This window comes from Xyrauchen texanus, chromosome 12, assembly GCF_025860055.1.
Source record: "Xyrauchen texanus isolate HMW12.3.18 chromosome 12, RBS_HiC_50CHRs, whole genome shotgun sequence".
Lineage (NCBI taxonomy): Eukaryota > Metazoa > Chordata > Actinopteri > Cypriniformes > Catostomidae > Xyrauchen > Xyrauchen texanus.
The window spans coordinates 41310106-41317117 of NC_068287.1; positions in this window are offsets into that span (position 1 = coordinate 41310106).

Consider the following 7012-nt stretch of genomic DNA (forward strand, 5'->3'; position numbering starts at 1 on the left):
ATAATAAGCTACACTTAAATTGAAGTCATTAAAACACATTTTTTAATAACTCCACAGATTTTCAGAAGTCGTTTAGGACATCTACTTTGTGCATGACACAAGTAATTTTTCCAATATTTGCTTCCAGACAGATTGTTTCACTTTTAATTGACTATGTCACAATTCAAGTGGGTCAGACGTTTACATACACCAAGTTAACCGTGCCTTTAAGCAGCTTGGAAAATTCCAGAAAATTATCTCAAGCCTAATTTAGCTTCTGATTGGCTAATTGGAGTCAATTGGAGGGGTATCTGCGGATGTATTTTAAGGCCTACCTTCAAACTCGGTGCCTCTTTGCTTGACGTCATGGGAAAATCAAAAGGCATCAGACAAGACCTCCACATGTCTGGTTCATCTTTGGGAGCAATTTCCAAATTCCTGAAGGTACCACATTCACCTGTACAAACAATAGTACACAAGTATAAACACCATGGGACCACGCAGCCATCATACTGCTCAAGAAGGAGACACGTTCTGGCTCATAGAGATGAACATAGTTTTGCAGATCAATTGCAAAACAACAGCAAAGGACCTTGTAAAGATGCTGGAGGAAACAGGTAGACGAGTATCTATATCCACAGTAAAACGAGATATATCAACATAACCTGAAAGGCTGCTCCGCAAAGAACAGTTTGCAAGTGCACATGGGGACAAAGATCTTACTTTTGGAGAAATGTCCTCTGGTCAGATGAAACCAAAATGTAACTGTTTTGCCATAAAGTTTTGCACCATTGTTATGTTTGGAGGAAAAAGGGTGAGTCTTGCAAGCTAAAGAACACCATCCCAACCGTGAAGCATGGGGGTGGCAGCATCATGTTGTGGGGTGCTTTGCTGCAGGAGGGACTGGTACACTTCACAAAATAGATGGCATCATAAGGAAGGAAAATGATGTGGATATGCAACATCTCAAGACATCAGCCAGGAAGTTAAAGCTTGGTCGCAAAAGGGTCTTCCAAATGGACAATGACCCCAAGCATTCCTCCAAAGTTGTGGCAAAATGGCTTAAGGACAACAAAGTCAAGGTATTGGGAGTGGCCATCACAAAGCCCTGATCTCAATCTGATAGAAAATATGTGGGCAGAACTGAAAAGGCATGGGCAAGCAAGGAGGCTCTACAAACCTGGAATGGGAGGAATGGGCCAATATTCCAGCAACTTATTGTGAGAAGCTTGTGGAAGACTGCCCAAAACATCTGACCCAAGTTAAACAATTTAAAGGCAATGCTGTCAAATACTAACAAAATGTATGTAAACTTCTGACCCACTGGGAATGTGAAGAAAGAAATAAAAGCTGAAATAAATAATTCTCTACTATTATTCTGACATTTCACATTCTTAAAATAAAATAGTGATCCTGACTGACCTAAGACAGGGAATGTCTTTCTATTAAATGTCAGGAACTGTGAAAAACTGAATTTAAACGTATTTGGCTTTAAGGTGTATGTAAACTTCTGACTGCGCGTGTGCGTGCGTGCGTGTGTGTGTGTGTGTGTGTTAAATTTATTTTTTATAACACACACACACATATATATATGTATATATAGCATTTTCATATCTAATAAAGGTGGATTGTTAATGTTTGAGATTTTGTAATAAACTGTGTATCTAAAACTAACATTTAATGCTTAAGATATTAATGTGCCTAAAAGATTTCAAAATCGTATATCGGTTATCTGAAACTTCAACACAAAAATGATCAGTATCAGAACGGTCATTAAAACCAGTATCGGCCTATCTCCAGTTAGGTTTTGAACAAACCCATAACCCTAGTTATTAAAGACAAAATTCACCCCAAAATTTTTATTCTCACCCTCATGTCACTTTTTAAACATTTTTTTAATTAAAAAAAGGGGAATTGTTATGTTAATGCATTCGAGTCCATTTGAGGGGTGTGTGTGTGTGTGTGTGTGTGTGTGTGTGTGTGTGTGTGTGTACTCTGTGTTTGCCTGTGTTCAGCTGTAGCAGAAGGTCTTGATAATTCTCTTAAGAACAGAACAATCCAAACCCAAGAGGGAGACTGACTTTAATTAGATGGCAGTTGAATGGGAACAAGGCATTCTTAAAGATTACGCTCTGCAATTGAGAGCTGTTTCAGCGAGAGTGAACATGAAGGTGGCTGGCGTCTTTAAGTTTCCCCCTTAGCCTGTTTTAAAGGCAGATATCGGCAAATTGCTGTCAGAAGGTGACATTAGTCTCTTAAAGAGGAGTTTTGCCTCTCAACATGCAGTCTCCATCAGTGTCGTGCATTAGGGGCTTTTTTAAGCCATTAGGCGATTGGGCTGCTCTTTCAAATACCCCAAGAGTATTGAGGCATGGGCGAGACCTCTGAAAAGGGTTAAGGGATGATGACATGCTTGTGAAATAATTAGAGGATGATTATAAGGGAGCTGAGCTTGGCTGAATGCCACTTTCCATTTCATTTAGCATCCTGCTGCTCTAGAGTTTGTCTTTGCGGATTAACACAGTTTCTGATTATGTATCAGTTTCATATTTGCCATTTAAATGTTGATGGTGCAAATATATAATTTTCTGTCAATTCATTTTTCATCACCCGTTTTAGAAGTAACACATGTCAAATAATTACTGTGACTTTGGGAATTAATTTGGCCATTTATTTGATTCCTGATCCATCAGAATTAATCTCAAAGCCAGCCACAAACATGTTTTATATATATATATATATATATATATATATATACACACACACACACACTCAGCACTTTATTAGGAACACTTTGGTCCTAATAAAGTGCCCGACGTGGTCTTCTGCTGTTGTAGCCCATCTTCCTCAAGGTTCGACATGCACTGAGCTGCTATTCTGCTCACTACAATTGTACAGAGTGGTTATCTGAATTATCATAGCCTTTCTGTCAGCTCAAACCAGTCTGGCCATTCTCCATTGACCGCTCTCATCAACAAGGCGTTTTCGTCCGCAGAACTGCTGCTCACTGAATTTTTTTTTTTTTTTTTTTTTTTTTTTGGCACCATTAAATCCTAGAGACTGTTTTGTGTGAAAATCCCAGGAGATCAGCAGTTACAGAAATACTCAAACCAGCCCATCTTGCACCAACAAGCATGCACAGTCCAAATCACTGAGATCATATTTTTCCCCATTCTGATGGTTGATGTGAATATAATTGAAGCTCCTGACCCGTATCTGCATGATTTTATGCATTGCACTGCTGCCACATGATTTGCTGATTAGATAACCTCATGAATAACTAGGTGTTCAGTGGGGCAGTGGTGGCTCAGTGGTTGAGGCTCAGGGTTACTGACCAGAAGGTCGGAGGTTCAAGCCCCAGCACCACCAAGATGCCACTGTTGGGCCCTTGAGCAAGGCACTTAACTCCAGGTTGCTCCGGGGGTGATTGTCCCTGTAATAAGGGCTCTGTAAGTCGCTTTGGATAAAAGCGTCTGCCAAATGCATAAATGTAAAATGTAAATGTGTTCAGGTGTTCCCAATAAAATGGTCGGTGAGTGTATATATACAGGATATATGTTTTGCACAAAAACAATGAAGCCCTTTTTTTTTGTTGTTGCATTGAGCATATTTTACATATTTAAATGATACATATTTTACATGAAATATGTTTATGGTGGTTTTGGAGCAGTGGCTTCTTCCTTGCTGAGCAGCGTTTCAGGCTATGTCAATATAGGACTCATTTTACTGTGGATATACACTCACCTAAAGGATTATTAGGAACACCTGTTCAATTTCTCATTAATGCAATTATCTAATCAACCAATCACATGGCAGTTGCTTCAATGCATTTAGGGGTGTGGTCCTGGTCAAGACAATCTCCTGAACTCCAAACTGAATGTCAGAATGGGAAAGAAAGGTGATTTAAGCAATTTTGAGCGTGGCATGGTTGTTGGTGCCAGGCGGGCGGTCTGAGTATTTCACAATCTGCTCAGTTACTGGGATTTTCACACACAACCATTTCTAGGGTTTACAAAGAATGGTGTGAAAAGGAAAAACATCCAGTATGTGGCAGTCCTGTGGGCTGAAAATGCCTTGTTGATGCTAGAGGTCAGAGGAGAATGGGCCGACTGATTCAAGCGGATAGAAGAGCAACTTTGCCTGAAATAACCACTCGTTACAACCGAGGTATGCAGCAAAGCATTTGTGAAGCCACAACACGCACAACCTTGAGGCAGATGGGCTACAACAGCAGAAGACCCCACCGGTACCACTCATCTCCACTACAAATAGGAAAAAGAGGCTACAATTTGCAAGAGCTCACCAAAATTGGACAGTTGAAGACTGGAAAAATGTTGCCTGGTCTGACGAGTCTCGATTTCTGTTGAGACATTCAGATGGTAGAGTCAGAATTTGGCGTAAACAGAATGAGAACATGGATCCATCATGCCTTGTTACCACTGTGCAGGCTGGTGGTGGTGGTGTAATGGTGTGGGGGATGTTTTCTTGGCACACTTTATGCCCCTTAGTGCCAATTGGGCATCGTTTAAATGCCACGGCCTACCTGAGCATTGTTTCTTACCATGTCCATCCCTTTATGGCCACCATGTACCCATCCTCTGATGGCTACTTCCAGCAGGATAATGCACCATTTCAAATTGGTTTCTTGAACATGACAATGAGTTCACTGTACTAAAATGGCCCCCACAGTCACCAGATCTCAACCCAATAGAGCATCTTTGGGATGTGGTGGAATGGGAGCTTCGTGCCCTGGATGTGCATCCCACAAATCTCCATCAACTGCAAGATGCTGTCCTATCAATATGGGCCAACATTTCTAAAGAATGCTTTCAGCACCTTGTTGAATCACCACTTTCTCATTACCGCAATGCAAAACATTATCATTACTGTAATTTGGGAAAAAATGTATATGCTTATAATGAAGATATATTCTATTATGTTAATAAAATTATATGTTAGTATTATTAACTATGCAAATATAATAACAGTTATAATTACTAATATTAATTTTATTAATAATAATAGTTGTAATATTGAAATTATATTATAAGCATATTACTATATAATTACATTTATTAAATTGTAAAGTATTTATGCATCATGCTAATATCTGTTGTACTGAATCTTTTAAATACTGTATTACAGTAATGAGAAACGATTGAGCATCATTGAGGAGAAGAATTAAAACTCCAAAACGGATACATTACAGGAAGAAGAGTTTCGTCCTAAAAATAGGCTTCTCTGATTTCTTATTTTTGCCTGTTTGATTTTGGGAAGAAATATAACTCAGACATTTTCTCATGAGATTTACCCAACAATCTAAAATAATAGATTAGCTTAAATGTCATTTTAATGAATCGCTGTTTATGTATAACATTATTATTCCTGAAGCTGTGCGTTTGGGGTTTGTTTGCCTTTGCAGAGACAATATGTGCTTTTCATAGCCTGCAAGATTATGAAAGATGATATTAAACACACACACACACACACACACACACACACACACACACACACACACACACACACAGACAGATAGAGCTTTTCCACAAGCAGTATTGCTTATGAACCATATGGTTAATAGTTTTTTCTATATAGCATAAACCAACAAATTAGCTTGTATTATCTGTTTTGTTCATTGACATACATAGTTAAATTCAGCTGAAAGCATTTGTGGCATAATGTTGATTACCACAAAAATAACTGTATTTTATTTTAAAAAATAAATAAAAAAAAAGGCCAAAATTGTGGTTTCATTGTAAGTGCCTCACTGTAACTGCAATTTGTTTTCCTTTTTTAAAAAAAATAGACGAGTCAACATTTTTGTGGTAATCAATATATTCTACAAATGCTGTTGATTGAGCTTAACTTGTGTTGAACCCGGAGCATTTCTTTAATTTCCTTGGTTTTCTTAATGGAAGTTTTCCGGCATCCTTCATTGCATCCCTAGTATCAGGTTGTGTGTTTTTTTTTTTTTTATACAAATAATTTTAAACCTGTGTACTTGCTTTACAATTGCAGTTTAGCTTCACTATTGCAACTATCATGCATTTCAGATTATGCATTTTTCTATATCACAGAAAGCTGTTTGAAAGTGGATATCTTCCCAACATTAATATGTGTGTGTGCCTTTTCCACTCTGACCTACATTTTAAGTTTTTCATTTTCACACCATGGTTCCCCCCTGTCGGACCTGTCTTTGTGTATGCATCTCCTCCTCTGTCTTTGAATGGCAGTGCCTGTTACAGCCAAACCCCCTATAGTGAAACCGCATTGACTGCTGTGTTATTGCCCCTAATTATCAATTATCAGGGCCAGACAGTCTCACCTGGAGCAGGCTGCTGTGCTAATAAACCCGGGCCTTGTGTGGCTGTCAGCAAAGGTCTTTCAGTTGGGTTTCTACATGAACACATCCTCTAATCATCAACACTAGGACAGGCCATGCATTCATTATTTCACTTGACCACCTATCTACACATTGTGTTGTTATTCCCAGTCTCTAACAATCCGATTGAGGGATTCAGATACATTGTTTGTAAATGTATTTCAGCTAAGTTAGGAACAAAAAGCAAAGTAGATTTGATTATAAAAACTTGTTGTGTTTTATGTTTGAGTGCTATTCTTGAGTGCAATTTCAGATGTTTCTTCCTTTTTTGAAGTTTAACCATTTTTTTAATGACATGCATACATTAATGTTTTTTGTAATGTAATGTAATGTTTCTTTCTTTTTTTTAATTTTATTATTAATAATTTTAGCAATGCAGTTTAAGCTCCACAAATGGGCTCCAAAACCCAGTATCTTCCTCAAAGATGAATTGTTGGATGTAATCTTTCTTTCCATTTCCCACACAGAAATCTGATGTATGGGAAGATACAGTATGTGATACGCATACTGTATGTATGTTCATATATGGTTTAACTGATTTATCAAAACTTGTACATACTGTACAGTATATGCAACACATATAGTGGCATGAAAAAGTATGTGAACCCTTTGGAATTAGCTGGTTTCTTCATTAATTGGTCATAAAATGTG